Raw genomic sequence first — 27,885 nt, 5'->3', positions numbered from 1 at the left:
GACAGGCAATCTAGCTAGCGCTCGTCCGAAGGAAGATGGAGCAAAAGTGAAAACAGAGCAAAAACTCCATCCATCAAAAACAACCAGTACAACTACAACAGTAAGCGAATAAAACTATTTCAAGTTTAGAGAAAACATTAGTTGTTGATAAACGCTGTTGACCAAGATTGGAATTTGCACTGTGGCTAGGCACTTGTGTAATATTGTGAGATGAGATGCACCACTTTCTGGCGCCTGTCCAAAAATTGCCCTGTGCAATCCTGAACATGTGCCCAATTATTTTGATGCCTGAGCATATCGCAAAGTTTTGCTTTGGGTTACGTTTCTTAATCCCATTTTGCATCGCTCATGGAATCTCGGGAGACATTTATTCTCAAAAGCGAAGAGGTTCAGCTCATCGTGTCATTCTTCACAACTCATCTTGTAAAAAGCTGACGTCAAAAATGGTCAGTGGAGGAAAGTTTTAACTTTTTAAACTGAATAACTAACCAGTCGACTAAAATGAGGGATAGAGGCCGGAGGGGGTATGGGGATATGGCTGGACAGTGTGTTTTAAAGAACAGCTTGTTTCTGAGACCTGGTGCAGACTCAATGGGCCAAATGGCCTCCTTCTGTGTTGTGCACTTCTATGAAATACAGTGGGTGAGTGATGAGGAACACAATCCAGAATGCTGAAGTGACACATCTCAGGAAGTAACCTTTATAGAAAATGTCAAAGACAAGTCACGATGAGCAGTGAGCAGAGGTGTTGAGACAAGATGATGAAGCACCAATCCCAATTTAGCATGTGACTGCATATTGTTACCAGTTTCCCATTGCATCGAGAATGACACAGGGAGTGCTCTTTTGTTCCCTCCCCACAATTACATCTGCCAACTGAACTTTATTGTCGTCAGCACTGTTGTTTTTGCTTGGGTCGAGTGTTACAAAGACACACAGGCAACGTTTGTGCCAGGACATTAATAATTATTGCCTAACGGGAGCCGTGGCTGGAATTTATACTTGGGTAACCATGCCTCATGCACTGAGTCAGAAAAACGCTGAAGAATCTGCCCACTGTTTATATTAAATATCAAAAGGACACACAGAGGGTCGTCCCACACCCCACCCCCCACCTGTACTGTGGCCGTGGAGAAATTCCACCCACTTCAGTGCAAATGCAGGATTCTAATGTTAAGTGGGGGAAGAAACAAGAGAGTTTGCAAGTATTCTCCATTTGCCAGTCTCGGAGTGACCTATCCACCCACTGTCCAGATCATAGCAAAGTGGGCAAAGTGACAAGGCGAAGTTCATCACGCTTCAAAACTGAAGCACGTTTCTGAACTTCTCTGAATCAGACATTCACAGAGCAAATTAGGGGTAGTTTTAATACATCTCTCCTCTCCCACCCTCACCCACCCCGACACACATGCACGCGCACACACACGGTCGAACCAAATCCATGGAAGTCGTCATGCTGGAAACAAATTAAGGAATGAAAGCATTTACGATGGAAAAAACAGGTCAGTTTTTGAACTGACAAAAATATGCTACAAATCCACTAAAAAACAACTGGGACACAACAGTAGCTGTTAAAAATTGTACCCCAACTTTATGGCATTTTCAAAAATGGAATTGAATTCAACTTATTTCAAATGAGTATTCGTGAGCTTTTCTCCATGGTGGAGCAGGGACTGAGAATTAAAAGGACACGACTCTCTCACACCGCTGGCTGGGAACTCCAGGAATATAAATCTGCAGAGAGTCCCCCAATTAAAGGAGAAATAATCATCTTCGAGAAGTGAAGCTCTGCATACCCGTGCTCATTTACAAACACACAATGACATTAAAACGCATTTTGCATCAGACTCACTCATGCAAGAAACCATTAAAAAATTATGCATGGCTCTTCTCTTTCCCGAAAGAAAGCTTTCCAAACATACGTTTCCCCATGAAGTCATGCCCCTTTAATGGTTCTTTCACAGTCACACTGATAAGTGGGAACTCCGCATCTCTCTCAAGGCTTATAAAATGGTGCAACGCTTAATCATGCAGTAGTGTCAGAGAGAGAGAGAGAGAGAGACACACACATACACACGCACATACATCATGATCTATTTTGCTGTAAATGAAGAAATGCTGTCACCCAGTTAGGTTTGACATGAGAAACAAAGGCTTTGTAATTACCTTTCTGAAGATGCTGCGCTATTAAACAAAGGTGCCGTGTAAACAGGGAACTGAAACAGCACAGACTGGATTCATTCAGCAGAGGCAGTAATGAATGAACACAACAGTGATGAGCCTCTATCTGACCCTCTATCAGTGAGCTGGAGAGCAGCTTGCAGCCAATCGCTGACCTGAACCTCCCATACTACACAGTGAGCAACAAAACATTTCAAAGCAACGTCCTTCCTCAGCTCCCAGAACCGGTGAACAAGTGTGCTGGGGCGAGGGTCACATACAGTTTGAATTCTCTTCTTTTTTCCCTTCATTTTCTTTTCCTCTAAAGCCACCTCTGACTGTCACCACCTGTTCTGTAATGTATCCTGCTGGCGATCTGCTGGAATCGTATAATGGTGTACTGGCATGCCGTGAGTCAGACTTACTCTCATCACTAGAAATAGCCATCTGTTTTCTGTTTCCTATTATAATAACCCAGAGATTCTTTTTTAGCCATCATGTAATGAACACAGTGAGATCTTTCTTTGGTCAGTCGGGTGTCTGATACAGGCGGAAACCCATCACCCTTCTCAGCATGTAATCTAGACACTAAACCGCTCCAGGACGGTATTCTAGGACAGAGTAGTCAAATTGACTGCTCACGGGCTACATCGGCCCGCAAACCATTTCCAACTTCATTGTCTGTCGAGCAAATACAGGTAACAGAAGAGACAAGGAGAAAACAGCAAACCTTAGAATTAGAAACCGAGGATAAGCGATATAAGCAGATGTCAATTTGCTGGCTGCAATTATTCCTTCCAATTGAGTTTTCAGCCATAGCAGGATGGTGAAGGCATTGCTGGTGTTATTGAAAGCAGTGGTTCTTAATCAGCAGTCAATTATGAACCATCTGTAATTCCCTTTCCTAAACGGCCAGATCTTGTTATCTACCTCGGGTTCTTCAGTAGTTGTGCACTTGTACAGGCTAAAAACAGAACTTGGCAACAAATGTCCAAATCTCTCTCAATGTTATCAATCAGCTTCTGAAGCATGGATGGGTTAGAGCAGGTGATCGCAGTTTCATTCCTGATCTGTGGCTGGTTAGCGAGCAGCGTTTGGGGTGCTTCAATTGGCAGCAGCAGCCGCCTTGCATTGGGGAAATCAGACAGGAATCTGGCTCCTGCACAACAGACAGCGACACTTGCCAAAAGTGTCCAGGTGTGGACATAAAGTCAGGATATGAGCATGGTCATCACATGACATTCCTTATCTAACAGTCTGTTTGGCATCATGAAGAATGAGCAACTGGGTGAGAGGCCATAGAACTGCCAGCAACCACTAGCCCAGTACGTTGAATGAAAAGAATGCTTTGCACATTCGGCTATATCCATTTATCTCATGCTTCAAATGTACAAATGTAATTTAGTCATTGCCAAGAGGAGCTGGCTTAATCTCTGCTGGGCAGCACTGGTCGTGACAATAGCAAGCTCGACAAACATTAGCTTTCAGCTAATTCGGTCACTAATTCCTTTCTTTACCAAAGTGCAGAACTTCTTGTTTTGCAGTTAAATCAGTACAAAATGATTAGTCAGTGTCAGTCCACAATATTGATGAGCCCCACTCGATATTACCCCACCTGACTTGAGAGCTACTCTATAAATGTAAATTGCATTGTATTAATAATCAATGCACTTCACAGTGTGGAGATGCAATAGTTCCACAAGACTAAGGTTACGGTAATGTTTTCTTTTGAAAGTACTTTCCCACCCTGGAAGGGATAAATGTTTAAAACAAGGAGCGTCGGATTATTCAGTGCATTCCTGTTATATTATTCGATTTAATTAGCAGCCCAAGATGGATGGTAACTCACAAGTCTTTTTTTGTCTCAAGGATTCAAAGAACTTTATCATTTTTTTTGAAAAAATAAGTCAATTTGCAAAAAATACCAGGTTTCTTCTGGTTTAAAATGAGCGCACTTCATCACAGACGCATTTTTATTGCAGAAACGTAACATTTTTGGAACACTTAACATTGCCAATCCAAAGCTCCACATATGCCAAGTGATCTGTAGACCTGCGATGCTGTGATTATCATACGTTTTTGGAAGGGGGTTGGGATGCTGTGGATGTGCAGATGATCCCTTTTCCTCAGGGATCTTGGTTTGAATGTAGCTCAGACTTATGGAAAGAAAGTCTTTTCAAAGACTGTGGGAGTCCAGTGCAAAAATGAGTTCCAGTGAGTCCGAGCTCTGCGGTAATCCTGTCCACATCACAGGAATGTCACAGAATTTGCAACTAAATTGGCAATCTCGCCCTTTAATATTAGGAGGGATTTTGATAAAGTCGATGCGGAGAAATGATTTCCACTGGTCAGTGAGTGGAGGGTATCAAATTAAGAAAAGTTGCAAGGAGGCGATTAGGAGGATTCCTTTTTGTACAGAATGCTGTTTCAATGTGGAACGCCTGACTGGGTTGGGTGGTCGAGCCGGGACCCATTACTGCAGAAACTAGATAGATTTCTAAAAAGGGGTGTATGGGAAACAGCAACAAGACTGCCATTTCAAAAAGCCAGCACAGACACAACAAGCTGAATGGCCTTCTTCTGTGCTGTACATTTGTAGGGCTCTACGGTTCTATAGATGTCCTCGGATTTGAAAGTGCAAAAAATCCACACTAACGGGCTCATTCCGGACATCATTGCTTGAAATAGAATCACTCTGATGTGCAACGCTGATAACTCGATTTTCATGGACATGCACGAAAATCTTTGTTTATTCCAAAAATAATGGCAATCACCAATTTTAATGATTGTGCAACAAATGCAGTGATACTTCGGATGCACCAAGACGGAAGAACAAGATGGCACAGGTTCAGAAATGTAAAAGGCAATTTTAGGACAGATCACAAGGGAGTTTTTCGTTAAGCAGAGAGTTATCAACAACTGGAACAGGTTGCCAGGAAAGGTGGGAGAGGCCAGGACACTGGACTGATTTAAAGAGCAGCTTGATGGGGGGTGAGGGGGACGGGAAGATGGATATTCCGGAGGACTGAGATTGGATGAGCAGAAGGGCCTTCTTCATCCAAATCAATCTTGTAATCTTGTGGAATGAAGTCATGCTTCACTGTAAAATTTCAGGTTTGTGACGCAAGCATATCTAAGGTGCCCGTTTTGCGGTGCTTTGCTTTGAGAGCATATGGTAATAAAATTAATGTAGATTGTTTACTTATTCAGAGAAATCCAGAAGCATCTTTGATAAACAGATGGGATTAAAGTCGATGGCTTTTTGCCAAAGCAAAAAAAAGACAATTATTTCAAAATGGGAAAAAGCTCACAAATTGCAGTTTCTGTAGCGTGACCGTTCACCAACAGTCCTCGTCTGCTGGTTAAAGTTAGGAATCAGTATTTTAGCAGTGTGAAGTTACTGATGTGCCAACTGCAGCGGGGGTCATTATTGAGAGCTGCCAACAGTGGGATATCGTCATGGATAGCTCTTCGGTACTCCTGATGACAAGATTAAATTCACTTTTTTTTTTCTGTCCCACTTAACAAGTAAACCTAGAACAATAGTTGCTTGTCAGCCAAGCTCAGTGGTAGCACTCTCGCCTCTAGATCAGAAGGTTGTGGGTTCACGCCCCGTGTCGGGACTTGGAATCACATAGTCTAAGATAATAATAATAATCCTTGCATTTGATATAGCGCTTTTCACGTCTTCTCAACATCTCAGTGATTCACAGAATAGACTGTAAAGTGAATTGACTGTATATTTGTGGGCAAAACATGGCAGCCAATTGCGCACAGCAGTGTCCCACAAGCAGTAGTGGATTGAAAATGATGACAGACCAATGCAGTGTTGAAGGAGTGCTCCAGTGCCAGAGATGCAGTCCTTCAATGAGACATTACACACAGGTCTTGTCTGCCTGCTCTGGTGGATGTTAAAGATCCCATGACACGATTCAAAAAGAGAAGGGCATTTCTCCTGGTGTTCTGGCCAACAATCCACCAAATAAAATTGGTCACTCACTCTATGGCTGTTTGTAAGATATTGCTATGCAAAAATTGGCTCCTGAGTTCTGCCCACAAAATATACAGTCAAACTACTTTTTCAGTATATCCTGTGAAGTGCTTTGAGATGTCTCGACAAAGTGATAAGGTGCTATATTTAAGCGCTCTGAGATGCCGTCCAGTGGAGGGCGTTGTATAAATCCAAGTTGTTGTTGTTGTATATCAAATGCATGAATTATTATTAATACTTTAAATTCATCAAGACAGTGAACAATAAGATGTAGGTTTACACTTGTAAAGACAATTTCAGGACAAACACCAGGAAGTTTTTCTTTACACAGAGGATAATTAATGACTGGAACAGGGTACCAAGGAAAGGTGATTGAGGCCATGACACTGGACTCATTTAAAAGCAGTTTGATGCAGTGAAGGAGGAACGGCAAGGTGAGTGTTCTGCAGGGATGGGATCAAATGGACCGAAGGGCCTTCTTTATCCAAACCGATCTTGTGTTTTGCATTGTTAGGATTCACATCACTGAAATTCAGTGCTCTGGCCTGCCACAGTGATCTGATAAGTGAAGACATCACTTATTGCAGCACTGAACCATGCACAAATGGACAGGCTGCAGGGTCAAAACCTTGATCTCAGCCATGGCAGTATTTGGGGCACAGCAAGTGGCCTTAGTGGCCCTGAGTTAGGGAAGGGAAAGTCAAGCAAGATATCTGCTCCTGATTTTAATCCAGGAAGGTACATGTGTGTAGGTTTCAATGGGCCAACTGTATGCCAACATTCACAAGCAAGACTCACACATGCAATGATGGCCCCTTTGCAAAGAATGTACAGCACAGAAACAGGCCACTCAGCCCACCAGTCCATACTGGTGTTTATATTCCACACCAGTCTTCACCCATTCTTTAGTCCTTCCCATATCTTTCTATTACCTTCTCCCTCATTTAAAGATCTAGCTTCCTTTTGAATGTATCTATACTACCTGATTCAACCACTGCTTGTTCCGCAATCTCACTATTCTCTGCATTAAGTAGTTCCTCCTAAATTCTTTCTTAGATCCCTCTAGTCGCTATCTTACACTTATGAGTTACTTTTAGGTGAGTTACTGGAGGTGAGTTACTGAAGGGATCCCAGCCCCCACAGTGCTAGTAGGAAATTAAATAAAAATGAGGAATCGTACATAATAAACTTAGGATAAAAAGACACTAAATATGTCTGAATTTCCTTTGCTGCAGGTTTCACAGCAGCAGAAAAAACAAATAACCGAGTATCAGGATCGATTGACTGTTAATCCACTGTGTGATAAAGCAACAGAGAAAATCGAGTACCTGTTTCCCAACTCGTGTGTTGTGAAGTTTGAGCCAGAGCTGTATGTGATGTCTTCTGTCACTCTGGGTGGGTTATCAATTTAAGATAGTTAGTAAATGAGCAAATTGGCAGGTGAAGAGGAAGATTTTCACATACAGAGCAGTTAGGATATGGAATGCCCTGCCAGGGGCAGTGGTTGAAGCAGAATCTATATTGACTTTCAAAAGGGAATCATTACAAATACCTAACAAGAAGCCAACCTCAGGAGTATGGGGAAAGGGCAGGTAAATGGTACTGTGCGATGTCCAAATGGCCTTCTTCTGTGCTGTAAATTTCTATGGTTCTATCAGTCCTTGACTTGGCAATTGGGCAGAGCAATAATAATAATAATAATCCTTGCATTTGATATAGCGCCTTATCATGTCTTCAAGACGTCTCAAAGCACTTCACAGAATACACTGTAAAGTGAATTGACTGCATATTTTGTGGGCAATGTGTTGCTTGCTAACCCATTGCAAGTCCCGAGCCACGCCAATGGTCCTCATGCCTTTGTTCCAGACCACCAACCCTGGGCAAGGACAAACTCCCATCTTCAATATGCCAGGACAAACCCGGTTACAAACTGACCAATCTCCAATGAAGCTGTCGTTTGTTTCATCTTTCACAGAAGAAATTCCGAAACAAATGTGACTTTTAAGTTGTGAAATTCAAGTCAAATTAACTTCACGAATGTTAAGTCTGCACCCTACATTAAGTCTATCCCAGGCATTAAAATTGGACTTAAGTATGGTGAATAGCTCTTTCGTTCCAACTCAGAAAATGAGATCAATCTCCCAGGATACCAGCTTTCTTCTGCTGGCACAATTTGTTCCACCTGATCTTGAGCCTGCTGAATACTGCACGCTTGAATTATTTCATCCCCTCTTGAAGTCAATAACGGCGAACAAGCAAGGAAGCAAGCCACAAACTGAGCGAAGAGCAGTCAATAACTTGAGTTGATCATCTGGGTCACAAGATCCTTTCGTTCTGCAGTGAGAGGGGTTTGGGGCTCTGTTAAGCTGAACCAAGTCACCCTCAACCTTAGATTCTGCTTGATATTCACCTCCACAGTTTCCAGTGTTGCTTCACTACCCCCACAGCACAAGGTCTGATACTTCACCCCCAAAATACATAGTCGCACCACTTTACCATATATCCTGTGAAGTGCTTTGAGACTCTTAATAATGTGATAAGGATCAAATGCAAGGATTATTATTATTGAAGTAAGGCATTTTATTCGAAATATTCAGAAACAGATTCTTGACAAAGGGGTAGAAAGTAAGCTAAAAGATGATTTAGAAAGCTTCTTTAAAAGGTGTTTTTTTTTAAATCAAGCTTTCTCCCAGCTCTGCTCTTAAAGGACAGAAAGGGTTTTACGTACGCACATCACAATTGCGCTAAAATGTGCACCACAGAACAACAATAGTGATCATCCGGTCCAAATTTCCATTGAAGAAATGTTTCATGGTTATTCAAAAATAACTCATTTTTAAGCCAGGTCTTAAAACATGTTCAATGAACAACAATTGATCCACTGTTCGTTCAAATGCACCTTGTCTACTATTAATGGATCGCTATATTAATAATGCAAAGAGTGTAATTGCCATTAAAGAAACCTCAGCTAATTTATTCAATGATCCAACCTGGAGTCCCAAATGCAAAGTAATTCCCTGCAGGGGCGATTGATGGAGGCTCTTTACATCAGTCACCTGTCTGGATCTAGAATTCTGAGATAGATCAGCATAAAACACAGAGCGCTTGGGGAGTAAATCTGGATTCAAGCCTCATAGTTTTCGTCAGTGCTATGAACTTAAACTGCAGCAGTCACAGCACTCCTATAATGCTGTCAACGAATGATCCAGTCAATCTTATGGAGTAATAGCAATGTTAAGTTAACTGAAGCATAAAGTGATTTCCCAGAGAACCATAGGAATGTACAGCACAGAAGAAGGCCATTCAGCTCTGCAAACTGCTTGTTAGATATTTACCTCGCTGCTTCTCAATTCCTGCAAAGGATTCTGCCTCGACCACCACACCCAGCAGAGCATTCCACATCCTAAGAACTTTCTGTGTACATGAATTCTCCTCAAAGAAAAAGATCTCAACAAATGTAAAACTTGGGTCAAAAATATGTCAGGAACCAGTCGTTTACCAAATAAACTGCAAGCAGCTCTCAAAGTTAATCTTTCCACCTGCAGCAGCTGAGTCTTGACGGTTATGTGCTGGGAAGGAATACATGAAGCACATCACGTAGAGCATTGCAGGTTTGCAGTAGTCAAAAAAGACAATGTCAGAACCACAGGAACACGTTCAGACACCAGGTCCAAACTGTGGCACGCAGACAGATCAGGACTTCCGAGTGAAGTACAAACTTCCAGTTAATAACAATTTATAATAATAATAACCTCGCAATTTGATATGCGCCTTATCACATCATTGAGATGTCTTAAAGTGCTTCACAGGATATACCGTAAAGTGGATTGATTGTGTATTTGTGAGCGAAGCGGCAGGTAGTTTGCACAGTAAAATCCCACAAGCAGCCATGGAATGAGTGACTAATTTTATTTGGGGATTGTTGGCCAAGACAGTGGCAGAAACTCCCTTCTCTTTTTGAATAGAACTGTGGGATTTTTAATGTCCACCTGAACATACAGACAGGGCCTCGGTTTAATGTCACATTCGTAAGACGGTATCTCTGACAATACAAACGTGCCCAGCGCTGCACTTGAGTGTCAGCTTGGACCATGTGATTCCAAGTTCCGACTCGGGTTTCAACCCTCAACCTTCTGACTCAAAGGCGAGAGTGCTACCACTGTGCCAGGCCGACACACCCTTTCACTTCCTTCACGTCAGGAGGACATCTCAAAGCAATTTAGACAAAAAGAAGCTGAATATTTAACAATTCAAGATGTTTTTAATTTTGCTAAACCCAAATAAAGTTGAGGATGGAATTTACACCCAGTGGAGGGAATCCATAATCCCAGAGTGGCTTCAACAGTGCTGTAGAAAAAGAGCTTAGTTCCAGGACACACCCAATAACGATTTGGGAATGATTCAGAAATCCATTTTGGTGGCTGGAACGTATATTTAGCCACAGAACAAAATCACGTACTTGAGTAGGGTTTGTCAATGCAAGCAACAAAGCAAAGTTTATAAAATGACAAACCTGCTTATTTAGTTGTAAAAAGTTTTGCTCAGAATCTTAAAATACACAGGCAGTGCAATTAAAAGTATATTTGTGAATCGTTTTGAGAGACGCTCCCAACATGGAAGACGCTACATCAACAGCAAGGATTATTATTTTATCATTATTGTTAATTATTATTATTATTATCCTTCAGAGGATAGACGCCTTCCCATTTCTACTTCAAACAACTACAACAAATTACACTTGTATAGCGCCTTCCACGTTGGGAGGATGTCCCAAGGTGCGGGAATAACTTTGATTAGATGTTTTGGAGTTGTAACTGAAATCTAGTCAACGGCTGTTGTGTTTGTTTTTATAAATCAAGCAATGTTTGCAAGAAATGTAGAGATCTAAAACATTTCACATTGGAAGCAACTAGCTTCTTGCAGTTTTTTTTGCTACTTGTACAGCAAACCTTCAGAAATGATTTTGTGAATGAGCACAAGAGCAGCATGCTTATTACTAGGGAGGAGGCACAAGTGAGCACAACAAGCAATTTAATTGTTGCCAATAAAATGAAAAATTACGACAGGTATATGTTTTGGAAAACTGTTGTACAAAGTGCAAGTTAATTCCATCACTTAAAATAAGTGGATGTCATTTCCTCAAGATGAATTTGGTTGCGATCTGGTAGCTTTTCAAAGAAGCAATGAAATCAGTTTTTCAATGAACACTCCAGCCAAGGAGAAGCAACAACAACTTGCATTTACATAGCAACCCTCACACAGGGTAGTAGAACGCTTGTAAAGCAGCATCAAACAGAAGGCTGGGCACCCAGCAAAAGTACCCACAGTCAGACCACTTCACAGAAAATCATGTGAAGCCCTCTGAGATGTCTCAACAATCTGATAAGCCATTTTAGTAAATGCAAGGATTAGTCTTGGTATTATAATAAATCCTTCTTCAGCTTGTGGGGAACAGTCCGATTCAAAGTCAAACTTATCACAGATTTCTCCAGCAATTCGGTCCCTATTACCAGAGCTCCTGCTGTCCAGCAAAAACAAATCGCAGCTTTCAATGTTTTGTTTCTTATCAAATTTAAATTAGCTGCTCTGATGCACGAACAACAAACTTTTTCATGGATCATTTTACAACAAAACTAAGGACAACATTTCCGGAGTTTTGGAATTAAATTTAATTTTTTTTCTCTGCGGCACACAAATAGAATGAGTTAGTTCTGCTTTCCCGGGCTGATTGACCGAACCTAATCAGAATTATTTCTGCACACTGCTTCACTACAGCTGTGGACCCATTTAGCATTAAACACTTTCTCCCACTCCCTTCCCCCTCTACTCCAGTCCCCAATCCGCCTTCATCCCTCCTGGTGTGCTCTGTTACTCTCGCAGACAGTGACGACTCAGGAGGCAACTTAATACGCACAAAATGTGTCCTCTGTGTAATTCAATGGCAATGTAATGAACCCATGCTGAACAGTCAGCAAAGGGGCAAGTCAACAGCAAGCATAGGAAAACTTTTGCAACAGCAAAAGTTTAGATTTCAATTTACTACCATTTCCTGACAACTTGTTGCATTTATCCATCAAGAGGCCTTTCTTTCTAATAGTTACGGCACTGCAAGTAAGCAAGTACATCACTGACATGCTGTCAGAGTTTAAATTTTGTGGAGTCCTGTAGCTCAGTGGTTAGAGCACTCGTTTTGCAAGCGAGAGACCTGGGTTTGATTCCCGGCAGGGTGAAACCTTGGGCAAGTTTCCTTACTTCACAAGCCTGATTATGATCCCTCAATCCACGACTGTTTGTGGGACACTGCTGTGCGCAATTGGCTGCCGCATTTCGTCCATAAATATATACAGTCAATTCACTTTGCAGTCTATTCTGTGAAGCGCTTTGAGATGTCTAGAAGACGTGAACAGGGCTAAATCAAATGCAAGGATTATTATTATTATTATTATTACCACCACTGGTAGACTTTCAGGGCAGGCACTAACAACTTGCACCCCTCACACATGGTAGAATCCCAGAGCACAGGCAACAACATTTGCATTTTGTCTGTACTTTGGCAGGAGAAACCTTGTTGGGTTACTGTTTAACCAAAATATTTTCTAAACCTTCCTGGAGAAAACTAAACTTAAAACTTAATTTAACGTTGTATCAAAATATTTCCTAAAACTTCACCCAGAAAAATACAGTCATTAACTTTACAGTAAGAGCTTTAAGATGTTCAAATGACATGAAAAGCACCATATCAAATATAAGGATTTATTATGGGATCATTATAACTTGTTTTCCTATCATCACCTTTTATACATTGCCTGATATGTTCCTTAAAAGTACAAATACCTTCATCAGCTGTCAACTCCTAGCCAATAATTCAACCTTTGAAATCGAAAATGTCTTGGTGTAAAAGACCAAAGGACGAATTTAATGTTCTGGATTGAACTGTTTTATTAGATTAAGAGTATTTTAGCCTGTGCAGTTAGCATTTCAAAACAGAGTGTACATTTGGGCTCTCTGTGCAATGTTTACCAAGATCAGGCCAGAAAATAATACACTTAGCACTCAGATCAATATACCGATCGGCTAAGAACTGAGCAGTGAACTGGGCCCTGCAAAATGCAGTGAGTACAGATGGTTTTCAAACACAGGGTGTTCCGGTGTAATGTGAACTGCAATGCTATGGTCCCCTTTGAACACAGGAGTATTTTAGTAAATTGTAGAGCGTTTATTTTGAAATTGTTAGCAGTTTAAAGGTTCCTTAAAGGATTCAACCAGTTGCTATATCTGTCTGGCTGTCGGACAACCCCTCTGCCTTTTGTGAAAATGGATTTGGAATAAAATTGGTTGTGTCCCAATCCCTCAGAACATGCAATTACTGACGTTTGCCAAGAATATAGGACAATACAAAGCATCCTTTAAAGTCAGTCTTTAACTGATTATCACCATAAATACCCATTTTTTTTTATTGCAGAAAAAAAATGACTTCACTGGTGCTTAACTCCAACTGGAACCAGTTGTCTGCATTTTCTGTGAAAATAGCACAATTTTCCCTGTGAATAACTTATAATAATAACTTATGAACGTGATGGCCAATTTCCAAGCTCCGCAACTAAACGCAATCATCCTTTCAGCAGAATCTTTTCAATGGAACGTCAATTATAATTTTTTCACGGGAGGAAAATAACTACCTTTCTATGGATTATGAAAAGCCATCTTTCTGCTACTGTATATAGCTCTGCTATGGTAACATGAACAACACAGACACCACGCTGAAGATACTTAGTGGTGATTAAAAAGTGCTTTAAGAACTCAGTTTCTCTCCTAACATTGTGAGCTGAGTATTGAAGTGTATGATCCAATTCAGTGGAGCATTGAGTCACACACACATTAGGGATCGTGAGAGAATAGAGAACATGGTTCCAGACAGCCAAACACAAACTTATCATCTTAATCTGGGTTTGTGTTTGATAGCTGAGTGCACCACATGTTGGTTCTCCTATCCTGGGGTTCATTCAGATCTGAACTGATGTGTCCCAAGACTGTAACCTATATATCAAAACAGGTCTTTGTTTTGCAAAGATCACAATGTTCCTTCAAAACAAGGAAGGTGCCATGCCAGAGCAGTCCGCTCATTTTTAGGCATGATCCAAAAACTGTGGTGCTGGCCCTGTATAGACAACAAATTATTTTATCCGCAGTCCCTGATTCCATGTTCTTATAGGACAACTAAACCCAATCACCAGGACACATTCCCACCTGTGTTTATTTCACAACTGACTGGGACATTTTATAAAGCATGTAGATTCTTGGCAAGGTGACCGTCGACACTGAATACATTATAGGAAGGTACACATTGCAAGACCACAAGAGAGGTTTAGATGAAGCAGACCCTTTGGCACATTTAGAATTCAAGAAGAGTTGCATCAAGTCTGCCGCAAGTTTCCTCCAAACGAGCACACAAATCTAATTCCACTCTATTGCTCATTCTCCATACTCTTTAATAAGGTAAGTCTCATCTTGTCAGAATGCCAACCCCTCCACCCTCCCATTACAGAAAAAGCTGTTTCTTGAAAGTGTTCACACCACAGGCAACACAGCTATAAAAAGCAGAGCTGAGCATTGTAATAGGTGATCATTCACACAGGACAGGTCAGACTTGCTATTCAGACATTCACACGGAACAGGTGGACACAGATACGAGTTTCTCCCAGTCAACAATCCCCAGTTAAAAATCAATCATTCACTTCATGGCTGTTTGTGGGACTTTCTGTGCGGAACTTTGCTGGCATGATTGTCTACAAATACACAGTCTCTACACTTTACGGTTTATCGTGTGAAGATAAACAAAACAGGTTTGAAGGGTTTTCCAGCCATTAAACTCATTGAACAAGGCCATGTGTTGAATTGGTGTTGGCTACACCAGTGTTTTACTGCACATGAGAGCAAACTGGGCCTGAAGTTCTCTCATGTGCTATCACTGACATCAGTTAAAGCATCGTGTCTGGTTTTGGTCACCCCACTTTAGAAAGAATGTCAGTGCCATAGAGCAGGTGCAGAGGAGATTTAGGAGGATGATACCAGGGATGTGTGGTTGGACCTCAAAGCAGAGAGTGACAGAACTGGGCCTATTTTCATTGGAACAAAGAAGATTGAGGGCAGATCTGATGAAGGGCTTAACAATGATGGTCGATGGGGAGAAATTATTTCCACTCTAATTGGTGAGTCAGAGACAACAGGGCATTCACTTAAGACAACTAGCAAAGGGAAAAGATTAGGATTTTTTTGACACAAAAAAGATTTGTTAGGATATGGAATGCCCTGCAGGATTCCTTTTGGTTTTAAATAAGGAACTAGATGCAAGGATTAACAAATGCAAGGAATATTTGCATGGAGAAATGGAAGGTGAATTGGACTGAAAGTATTGCTGTCTCAAGGAGCCAGGACAAGCAATGATGGGCAATCTTCTGTGTTAATTTCTAATGTTCTGCAGAATCCAATCTTGAGTTGTTTTTTATCAAGTAAATTGATAACCTATTCTTCAGCATGTTCAATATTACACAAATTTGATACTTGCAAGATTCTTATCAAGATATCAATTAAGAAATGCCCAAAGTAAACCTCCAAAACAGTACAATGACATCATGAAACCTCACCACTTGGACACATGAGCATCACTGCTCTAGGCAAGTGAAGAGTTCAAACGTTGCACACAGTATTTAAGCTGCACAGAGGAACGCTCTGAAGTCCCTTCAGTGACATCAGTCAATTGCCCAGTGATGCATATGTAGCTCATTGGTTCATGGAATAGATTAAAAGAAATTGTCCAGTGTATTGGGCCTGTGTGTTACAATAACTTGTAATTATATCCTGCCATTCACATTGGATAGCATCTTGTAGCCCTGCACAGTGGCGGGGTTGTATACTGAGCAAGGGAGAAGTGAGGGGTAGGTGACCAAAAAATATCAATAATAAATAATACTTGCATTTGATATAGTGCTTCACCGCATCGTAGAGACATCTCAAAACGTTGCAACGCAGAATATACTGTAAAGTGGATTGACTGTATTTTGTAGGCAAAGATCGTAAGCTCAGTTATGCACAGCAATGTTCCACAAACACCCATGGAGTGAGTGATCAATTTTTTGGGGTGAAATTTGTTAGCCAGGACACTGGGGAAAACTCCCCCCTCTCTTCAAATGGTCCAATGGGATCCTTAAAGTTCATCTTTAAACAATCAGACAGGACAAATCATTTAACGTCTCATCTGAAGGACGGCTTCTCTGACTGCAACACTCCCAGCACTATACTGGAATGTCACCGTAGACTATGTGACTATCTGACTCATAGACAAGAGTGCTACCACTGAGCCAGGCTGACACACAAAAAATAGATTTGAAGGTGGGATTTAAAGACAGAGAGAAGAGTGAGGCGGAGGAGCAGAGGCTGTATGATAGGACCTTATTGAACTCCTTTAGGGCCACAAAATTCCAGATGTGGAACTCAAAGTAACCAAATGTTGCCCTTTGACATCTTCTCACAATCGACATGTTCCACTATTTTTCCTGATATTAAATATATTCTCGTGCCCCAGTCCGAAACACAGCATGCACAGGTTTACAGCTCAACTCTTGAGTTCCTCTGACTTCTTCCACCTCCGCACCTAAATTCGTTCAGTTGAGAAAATCAACGGGATCGTGCAAAGTTTTGGTGGATCATTCACTGAATGAAAGTGCACAGGCAGTAGCAATGTGCTTATGTTCAATGAATAATCCGTGTTATTCCTTCGTCTCCAAAACCATTTTACGCACAGTGCCAAACTTTACACTCAGCAAACTGCATAAGGATAGAAAGGCTCTCAACAGCAACTATCTTTCGGCCCATGAATAAGTGAAGAAAGAAAGCCTCAAAACAAATCAATACACAAACAAAATGCAAAATACTGAGGATGCTGGAAATCTGAAAACAAAAACAAAAGTCGCTGGGAACACTCAGCAGGTCAAAATGCTGAGTGTTCCCAGCGATTTCGATTTTTGTTTCATTACATAAAACTCTCTATGCAGCACTTCCTTCCTGTGCAAGCAATTAATCACCGTCATTGTATAGAAAAGCAATACATGAGGTAAAGCCAACCCACAACAGGCATTACAAAAAGAACTGGATGCCAATATTCAGCAACTATTTCTAGATTTTCACATCTGCACAGAGTACCTGGGGGAGCACTGCATTGCTGGTGGAGCCATCCTTCGAATGAGTTGTTAAACTGAGGTCCCGTTTGCCTGTTCAGATGCTCGTTAAAGATCCCATGGCACAATTTAAAGAAAGAAGGGAGCTTCTCCCAGTGTCCTGTCTAACAGCCCCTCAAATAAAATTGGTCATTCACTTCATGGGTGTTCGTGGGACATTGCTGTAATCAAATTGGCTGCCACCTTCACACACAAAATTCAGTCATGAACTTTACACTAAATCCTCTGAAGTGCTTTGAAACATCTCAATGATGTGATCAGACATAATGTCAAATGTAAAAAAATCAATTAACTCATTAATTAATTATTGTTCCCTCCTTCAGGTTATCCACTAATATCTACCTGCTCCAGATCTCAAGCTCACCAGACTGTGGTTTCCAGGGTCATCTTAAAGTGAAGACTATACACTAAACAATGTTTGCAGAGATCCAAGCAATGTTTTGTTTCATTCCTAGTACCAGGTAAACTGTGAAGCAACTTGTTCAGATATAAATATAAGTACGGAATAAATTCCACACTCCAAACCACCCGCCACTGCTCAATGTCCTTCAGGAATCTGATGTTAATCCCATTACTGTGAAGTCGTCAAACAACATTAGAGTTTCAGAAATTAATGTTTTTTTAAAAGCCATGTATTGACCAATACACCATTACGACGCTGCAAAACACACATAGTACGGTCATTTTAAATCTCCAAGATCAATGACAGTGAGTTCCCGACTGATCTGAGTCAGAAATTAAACCCATTGCACAATGCTTTTGGCGCTCTGGGTCATGGAATTGGATTCTGTGCATTTAATCTTTGAACTTCAAGCCCAAAGCTCACACAGCAATATTACACTTCACATCGTGGGTGGTGTAAAGCACACGTTATCACAGATGTATAGCTCAGATCCTTGTGTGTACCCTACCCACAAGACACACAGTCACTCCACTTTGCAGTGATCCTGTGAAGTGCTTTCAGACGTCCTCATGATGTGAAAGGCAGACAGAGTGATCCTTGTTGGACAAGTAGTGGTATTTCTGCATTATTCCTGCAGCATTGGAAGACTTGAAGTGAACTAAAATCTGACATTTCTACCTTCCTGTCAACACCATCTTCCCATACGGATTGCATGTTAACTGTGTATTTTTGACCCTGGTGGAACAAACATCTCAATTTCCAAATGAAGCTAAATAAAAAAGTACTGTGTGCAAAGTGGCTGCTGCATTTCGCCCGCAAAATACAGTCAATCCAATTTAAAGTATGTCCTGTGAAGCACTTTGAGATGTCTTGACGCCATGATAAGCCTGTATATCAAATGCAAGGACTATTATTATTATTACTACTGGCAACTAAAATCCATCATGCATAACAAAGTCTAGCTGTGAAAGTGATAAGCACAGAGCACAGAATCCAAGAAGTCCTGAGTAGCAGGCTTAAAACGGTAGGCTAGAAAGTAGATTTTTATGCCATCATAACATTTTCTGCGGTTTAATCTGATTGCATTACTTCCAGACAGCAGAGTCATTATCTAATGATTGAGTCAGGGGACTAAGCAAGCCTGGGGTCTCAACTGCAATTCAAGCTGGTTTCTCTGATGGAACCTGGGTCAAACAGATAAGTGGTGTAATTTAAGACTTTCGCCATGTTCTGTTCTGACCTGGCTGCCCAGAGGTGCACACAAGACACACTCTGTGGGTTGAGCTCATAGCATCACTGGCAATATGTGAGCAATTGAATGTGTGTAACCGTGACCACATAGTGCTGGTCCCAATAATAAGTTTATTTCTAGCCACAGATTGATCCGGAGGCCTGGGGAATCTAGACGCAACCCAACAATACCAGATACTCAAAGCTGGTCACCAACAGTGCCAGGTGTTCAAGGCTGGTCAACAACAGTGCCAGGCACACAATGCTGGCTTGTCAGGATGAGGCACCTTCCCAGTCTAGAGAAAACACTTGCCAACATTCCCAGCTGATACGTCACAAAGACCTACCTCAGCGTATTAAAGCCTCTGGAGAGAACAGCACAATCACTGTGACAATGCACGGCCTCTGCATAACAGAAATGTGGCACTTTTGTGTTCACTCAGTTTCCTTAGATGTTGGGGCACTGTCACTGTGCCAAAGACCCTCGAAGCACTCTCTTTATTAAGTTTGTACTTGTTGTTTGAAGAGAAATAGAACAACAGTAACAACAAATTATATTTTGTAAAGCGCTTTTCACGTAGGGAGGATGTCCCAAGGCGCTGGATAGTCAGGAATTTGGACCCGATCACGGGGTTGGAATCAGGAGTGTTGGAGCGCATGGAGGGTAGGGTAGGAGGGTGGCCGAAGTCATGGTCGAAGAGGATGGTCTTGAGACATGCCTTGAAGGAGGCAAGCAAGGGAGCAAGATGAAGGGCTGTTGGATGGAGTTCAAAAGAGTGGAGGGCAGAGAAACTGAAGGCCGACCGCTGATGATGGGGCGGGCAGGGCGGGGAATGTGGAGCAGGCTGCTGAGTGGAGGGAGTGGACAGGTTGATATCGCATTAGCAAGTCACAGAGGTCGGAAGGGGTAAGCCTGTGGAGGGCTTTGAAGGTGAGGACGAAGATTTTGAACCCTATCCTCTGGGGAATGGGGAGTCAGTGGAGCCTTGCGAGGGTGGGGCTGATCGGGTCATGGAGGACAAATGAGAATCACAAAGTTTTAGGACTCCTTCCATAAATGTGGCTGATGTAACGATCCAGGTTAATGAGGTTCTTAAAGAAAAAAGTCCCACTAATAGCAACTGAGAAAGCATCACAGACATTCTCACCCTGAATTGGTATGTACATTTGTGAGCAAAGCTGTGAAAAGAAAATGATTCTGTTGAAAGATGTCTGCTGTGTCACACTGTGAAGTGCATATCTGTATAACAATGATCCCTGTAATCAATGTAGCAGATATATGTTCAATATGATTATGTCACATTGCTGTGCACAATTGTGTTGCCACTCTTGCCTACAGTCACTCTATTTCACAGTAAATGCAGTGAAGTGCATTGAGACGTCCGTCTGAGGTGATAAGGCGCATACCAAATGCAAGGATTATTATTATTATCATCACCTTATCACGTCTCAAAGCGCTTCACAGGATTTTACTGTGTAGTTACTCTGTATTTTGTAGGCGAATGCTGCGGCAAATTTGCACCCAGCAATATGCCACAAACAGCTGTGAAGCGAATCATTAATCTTATTTGAGGGATTGTTGGGATGATCTATCCCTTGATGCTGGAGCCGAGGTTTAAGTGGACTCAGAGTGACCCGGTGATGAATATGGCTGAACAGCACTTCATTCTGACTACAAATCAGGGCGTTAATGTGCCACAAAAAGTGACTTCTCTTCCCCTAAATATATCAAATCTTCCAACAGAGTGAAATAGCTGGAGGAGCTGCCAAAATAAACAGGTTGGGAAAATGTCTTTTTTTCAACTAAAACCTTTCAGCAACAAGAGTTTTCTCACACCAAAGATTAGAGAGCAAGGGGGAAAATAAAATTTCCGCACAATGCTGACAATCGTCCCACTGCTGTAAAATTGCCCCCGTCTTGTGTCTCCTGCATTTTAAAGAAAACACTGGGGAGTCTATTATACCCCGATCGCTTAAAAGAGTTCTCTTTTCATTCGGACTTCACAATAAGCTGTGACAGTGGTTCTATGGTTCCAGTGCCTCAGCAGCTCCTCTGCTATTCTCAGGCACCACAAAAACTGCACAGATGTTGCATTCGCTGCCTTTCATACAACCATTCTCATTCTTCACAGTCAGTACATTTCAGTGTATCCTGTGAAGCGCGTTGGGACGTCCCTTCCCCCACAATGTGAAAGATGCTAAATCAAACGTAAGGATTTATTATTAATAGAGATTCCACCTCCACTATGAACCAGCATCCTGAGAAAACCTATTTGTTAGTCGAAAGGAACTCAGTTGTTAGACGATCGGTGGATCACTTTTCAGGGGTAATAATCCCTTAAAAAAAATGCAATAATTTGGTCTCTCAATGCACGACTGTTTGAGGGACTTTGCTGTGCACAATTGCCTGCTGCGTTTCACCCACAAAATACACAGCCAATGCACTTAACAGTAACCCCCTATCAACCTGTCCGCTCCCTCCATTCAGCAGGCTCCGTCCTGCTCCATGTCTCCAGCCCGACCCGCCTTACTATTGGCAGCTGGGCTTTCAGCCTCTCTGCACCCGCCCTTTGGAAATCCATCCCACAATTTCTTCGCCTTGTTCCTTCCCTTGCCTCTTTCAAGGCACAACTTAAGACTCCTTTTTGAACGTGCCTTCAGCAATCCTCTTATCTCTTACACCCTCCCTCATCCCAAACCTGCCCCCCCACCCCATGCTCAGGTTCTGATCCCCGACTGTTCTGTGCTTTGGGACATCCTCCCTACGTGAAAGGCACTTTACAAATGTAATTTTGCTGTTGTTGTATATTCTGTGAAGTGCTTTGAGATGTCTCAACGACATGATAATGCGTTATATCAAATGCAAGGATTAGCTTATTATTATCGTGCAGTTAGGTCATGAGATGAGTCACCTAAGATACTGCTCCTTACACAAATTAATAGGCAGGACAATCCCCAAACTCTATGCAGATAAATTTTCTTTCTGGTCCTTTGACTAAACAAGGCAGGATCGAATCCCCTTCCCCCTCTCCCACTTCCCAGAAAATAGCAAGTCATTGAAGCATGTTGTTTTGAACCGCGAAGCAGTTTCGAGCCACACCACAAACAGAAACAAAGGGCAAGCTGGTCGGACACTTTTTTATGTGAAGGTTTAACTTCTCCCAAAGAATGTAGATGACCCGCCCCCAACCCCTCTCCACATGACGTAAAGCCGGCTTGTAACAGCAGCAACATACGTGCTGATCACCCAGAATGAAGAAAATAATCCATTACACGTCATGTTATATTCTTGTGACCCACCTCTTTGATCGCGCTCACGGTGACCACCCCTTCTCCCTTGCTCTGCGTCCAAACCCGCCACTGTGCAGTGCTCAGAGATGCTTTCCTGCGTGAAGGGTGCTATATAAATGTAATAATAATAATCCTTGCATTTGATATAGCACTTTTCACGTCTTCTCGACGTCTCAAAGCGCTTCACAGAATAGACCATAAAGTGAATTGACCGTATATTTGTGGGCGAAACGTAGCAACCAATTGCGCACAGCAGCGTCCCACAAACAGTCTTGGATTGAAAATGACCAATTTATTATTGTTTTGTTTTTTGGTGGGATTATTATTAGGCTGTGTGGAGTAAGGAAACTTGTCCAAGTTTTCGCCCTGCCTGGAATTAAACCCAGGTGTCTCGTTTGTAAGGCGAGTGCTCTAAGCTGTGGTTGTTGAATATTGGTCCAAGCCACTGCACACGTTGATTAATCTCTAACCTGTCAGCCCCAGTTGGTTGTATTCCTTCCAGAGGCTGATAAATAATCACATTGTTTGCTTCTGATCCTGCATCGCTATCGCACTTTGGTAGGTAACTGCTGTCAAGCGAGCGACTTTGTATTAGAGGGCAAATGCAGCAGCCAATTTGCACACAATAATAAATAATAATCCTTGCATTTGATACAGCGCTTTTCACGTCTTCTAGACATCTCAAAGTACTTCACAGAATATACTGTAATGTGAGTTGACCGTATATTTGTGGGCGAAACGCGGCAGCCAATTGCGCACAGGAGTGTCCCACAAACAGTCGTGGATTGAAGTGAACAATTTTTTTTATATAGTTTAGCTCGAACACCTAGTTCTCCAAGGGCATGGACTATAGCTTTTAATCTGTTCCTTGACAAACTCCACTGTTTGAATTTAAAAATGCTCATTCGGAAATAACTATCCCTCAGTAAGTAAGAAACAGAAGTCTAGAGTCTAATTCTGTTTGCACTGCCCAAATAATTAATTTCTAAGCTTGTAACATGACGCTTCTTAATATTAATATTAGTTTCTTATTTTAAATTTTTAATTATTTAAATTTTCTTACAGTCGGGACTCGCAGACAGTCATGAAGTGATTTACCTATTTATCAAGAGGATTGCTGGCCAGGCCACTGCAAACATTTCTATTCTCTTTTTGAATAGTGTCATGGGATTTCTCAACAGATGGATAGGATAGCATGTCAGTTTAATGTCTTAGCCGAAGGATGACACCTCTGAGAGGAGGCCATGGTGGAGAGTCAGCCTGGACTGTATGAGCTCAAATGTCCTCAGGTGGAACTCGATCGAATTCAGAACCTTCTGACTCAGAAACTATGGTGCTTCTGACTGAGCCAGACTGACCCTGTCTGAACCACGCGATTAACATTCACAGTGATCTTTTCTCAATTTATTCCTGGTCATTTATGGAGCTAAATCCTTCGTAGAGGAAAAAGAAAATAAAAATCTGTCTCAGTTGACTGTGATCTCAAGCCCTGGGGTGTGGGTGGGAACGTATGACCCCCAAAGGCAGGAGGACGAGTAATGAACAGAAACTAAACATAAGCAAGAAATAAAGGGATCTAAAGTTACAATAAATATTCAAGTGTGATGGCCAGCTGACATTTTTACTGTTGTCGGCATCCTTTGTTGTGATAGCTTAAGACCCCCCAGAGTGTACTGTACAGACCATACTGATGTCCCATTGCTGATCTGATCCCTTTCTACACGTGACAGGCTGTGAAGTAGAAGGTGATGGTCAAGGCATTTTTTGCAGGGCAAGTTGGCAGCCATGTTGGCAAAGCAGGACAGAAGCCTCTGCAAATTGTTGCAGCAGCGGTCCCATTATCAATGAACCACTCACATTTCCTCCCTAGTTGTCAGACACCACTGCTTCGGGGACCTTTGCAAATGTTAAACAGCCTTCTGATACATCTGAAATTGTATCAGCTTAACACAACTTCTGCTTTATACCACGAAAAAATTGTATTGCAAAATTGCATTGTTTTACAGTCTGAATGGCTCAGTGAAGGAGGCTGTGGGCTCCTTCCTGGAGTCAGGACTCAGGCTGGTGGCAACTCTCACTCACGTACTGACTCAAGCTGGGGCGGCACTTTGAAATGAAACTGCAGGAACAAAGAGGGTTTGTAATCGAATCCCCATGGGCTAGCTTTCAGTTTTTAGCGGAGGAACAAACCATGCTCACACATCACAGGATCATACTGGCAGCAGTTAAGTTTGTGATATGGGCCACACGACAGGAACTGTACACGATAACACATCAGGCCCACCCTGCGGTAAAGTCAGAGCTCAAATATCAATAGAACACAGCACAACTTGAGGACTGCCCTTGATAGGTATATATAAAAGCACTACCAGCACAACGCCTGCACCATTGTGAATCAATGATTCCAATCTCCAACTTCCATGGTTGCAAATTCCACTCAATATATTGTACAATAAACACTCAATTTTGACTGTACTTAGTTAGGGAATTCTGTCGCCATACAACGCTTTCAAACGAGATTGAAGCAAGTAAGTGACACACACCCAACAATGGAGTTTTACCCTTTATCTGAAGCGACAAAAGGTGATGAATTCCACCCACCATAATAGTCCTGGCACCCTCAACTCAGGTACTAGATCATATGCACATTTGCTCGGGTCTCAAGCAAAGCCAACAGATGCTTTGATTCCACACACAGTGCAAGCTGACGAGAGATAACCTTTAAATCAGCATGTTTTGTTGCAAGCCACTGTATTTCTGGCACTGATTTGCAGTGAAACTTACAGTATAAGTGGAGCTGAGCAAGTGAAAATTGGGCTGAAGCCTTGCTCCCAACACCACCTGGAGGAGATGATTTTGTGAGCACTTTGAATAACCTTCGGCAGCATTAACTCCATGGATCATAAACTAAATTGTGTCCTATTTCATCACGGTGCTTCGAAAGCTCTCCCCCGGACCTGTGTTTGCCTCAGGAATTTTACCAGGATTGTTTCTAACACTGTTAAAGATGTAAAATTGCCGTGTTGTTATTATACCAGTCATGTACTATTTCTGTTATGTATAGAAATTCCAGCCGAGTGATTCACTGGAACCCATTAGTTTGCTTAATAGGCTTTACTTGAATTCTGCAGCTATTCCATTAAAATGATTTAAGTCTCATAATTGTTAATCAACTTGGGCCGTGAATGATAAATACATTTCAAAAAGATTGTATTTAATGCAATAGTGTCTTAGAGCACCAAAACATCTCAAAGCACTCTCACAATGAGTTACTTAGTTTTTAATATAAGCAAACACTGCATCTCATCCTTCATCTCATGCAACCAATTTGGAATCCCATAGCATAGTTAACGTGCTTACCTTACAAGCGAGAGGACCCAGGTTTGATTCCTGGGTGGGGCGAAACCTTAGGCAAGTTTCCTTACTCCACACACTTCTGTTTACCTGCAGTAAGTAGGAACCTCGCAGCTGATTGGCAGATGGCTTTCCAGGGGTAATAATCCCTCTCAAAAAGATTGATCACTCAATCCACCACTGTTTATGGGACACTGCTGTGTACAATTGGCTGCCGCGTTTCGCCCACAATCCACTTTACAATATATTCTGTGAAGTAATTTGAGACGTCTCAACAACATGATAAGGCGCTATATCAAATGCAAGTATTATTTATTAAAATTTCATACAACCAACAGTAAGAAGCGTTGCCACAGTAGATCTGTATTTTTTCAGTGGACTTGACTAAATAACGGCAAGTCACTCGGAAATTTCCCACATCTTATTTGAAATACACTTAAGTGGGATGGGATCATCAATGACCAGACAAACAGGAAGACAGGACCTTGGATTAATGTTCCATCCAAAGTCACCTCCAATAACACAGCTTTCTGTATCTACACTGGAGATGTCAGCCTAGATTATTAAATTACGTCCTGATTGACGTAACTTTCTGATCCCAAGGCAAGAGTGTCACCAACTGAGCCAGACTGACATTTTTCTTCAAATGACAGACATCAGTGTATCATCATCAATAGTGAGATGGTCTATTTGTTCCATAGGTCAATGGTGTTGGCTTGCAGTTATTCATGAATTGAACGGCTAAAATGTCTCCATAGTGACCTCTGTCAGCAGTGACACTGATATTCAGATCCACAGAATAAATCAATTGATAAAACCTTTGCTAGTCGCAACGTTTGAGATAAATGTGCTGATTAACAGAAAAGGCATTCACGCAGAATTGCACCCAGCGAATAACTGAGCGACTGACTTGCAACTCCCTCCATATGAAGAGAATCAAAAGACTTCATAAAGGATGAAAAGCTCAAATGGTTTGTGCATTTTAAATGAACCCAGAAGATTAAGAATGCTTTTTCACAGCGACTCGCCCAGGAGCAGTGCACAAAGGGCATTTTCTGCTTCACTCCCGATTCGTCTCAATATCAACACATCAGGTATACTATGGGCACAGGTCACTGGGCCCAAAATGAAATCTGTGGTCAGTGCTCGGGAACAAAGTGCTTTGTGATGTGACTCTGTGTGGAAGGGAATAAAGTGCTTTGTGATGTTACTATGCTCTGGATAAAGTGCATTGTAAGCGTTCTGAAACAATACCCATGCGAAGCCCGCTTTAATAAATGCACATTGTTGTTGTTGTAGTAACTCTGTGTGAAAAGGAAAAAAAAAATGCTTTGTGATGTTACCGTACGTGCGGAAAGAGCTGCTTAATGCAAGTTGTTGTTGAAATGGTGTGTTTACCACTCACCTTCCTACATCTTTTCCGTTCTCCTATTTTTGGGCTTTATTGAGCCAAGAAGGCCCTGCTTTTCTTCCCACTTCTCTACCATCCTGATCTTCGACTCAGTATTTTTACAACACTCACTGAACGTAAGGCGCCAATGGAAAAAACAAAAGCTCTCAACAATTTTCTGTCCATTCGTGCTCCTGAGGTCCTATAAGAAATTGCTCTGCTGGTTGTATATGTTCAAGTTATGCCAGTACATGAACGCAAACAATCATAACAATAATAATCATTGCATTTGGAATAGCGCGTTTCATGTCAGAAAGATGCCTCAAAGCACTTCAAAGGTTTACTGTAATGTGCAGTGACAGTGTATTTGTTGTAAGCAATAAAAGCAATCCCAGGATTCATGTGTGTCAGAATTTGACCAAAAAGAATGGAACTACAAACCACGATGGATGTGTTTATGGGATGAAAAGCTGATTGTTTAAACTTTCTAGTTGAGACAGCAAATAGTCTGTAAGGGTTAGATGAGCTCACATCATGTCTGATAAAAATAAAAACATCAGAATGATCTAATCAAGGCAGTCAGGAGTCTTACGTTTTGCAGAAGCTGACTTTGCAGAAACAGAAACAAGGACTCCAATAAGGTCATCGAACATCCGGTTAAAAGGACGGTAGCTTTAGCAAAGGAAGCAGAAAAGAGAGATTTGGGAATGGACTGGCTATCTGTAACATCAGCTACCCATAATCAATATCTTAAAGAAATAAAGAAAAGATCGAGGCAACCGTCAACATGATCGACACTCACAAAACAACAATCCTGGTACCAGTTGATCAG

At 41.7% G+C, this 27,885-nt stretch overlaps 1 protein-coding gene across 16 annotated transcripts in view; it reads right to left on the bottom strand.

Annotated features, from left to right (window-relative positions):
- nrcama (neuronal cell adhesion molecule a) overlaps positions 1–27,885 on the bottom strand; it is a 174,947-nt gene that overhangs the window by 111,443 nt on the left and 35,619 nt on the right. Inside the window, exon 1 of one of the 16 annotated variants that reach the window (XM_007894618.2) lies at positions 2,167–2,627. The exons of the other annotated variants lie outside the window; for them this stretch is intronic. The gene's annotated coding sequence lies outside the window, so the exon portion shown is untranslated. Of the gene's footprint in view, positions 1–2,166; positions 2,628–27,885 lie in introns of those variants that run through there. 16 annotated transcript variants of the gene reach the window in all.

Source organism: Callorhinchus milii, unplaced genomic scaffold, assembly GCF_018977255.1.
Source record: "Callorhinchus milii isolate IMCB2004 unplaced genomic scaffold, IMCB_Cmil_1.0 Scaffold5, whole genome shotgun sequence".
NCBI classification, from domain to species: Eukaryota; Metazoa; Chordata; class Chondrichthyes; order Chimaeriformes; family Callorhinchidae; genus Callorhinchus; species Callorhinchus milii.
The sequence above is the reverse complement of the archived record's forward strand: the minus strand, read 5'-3'. Positions and strand labels throughout refer to the sequence as shown.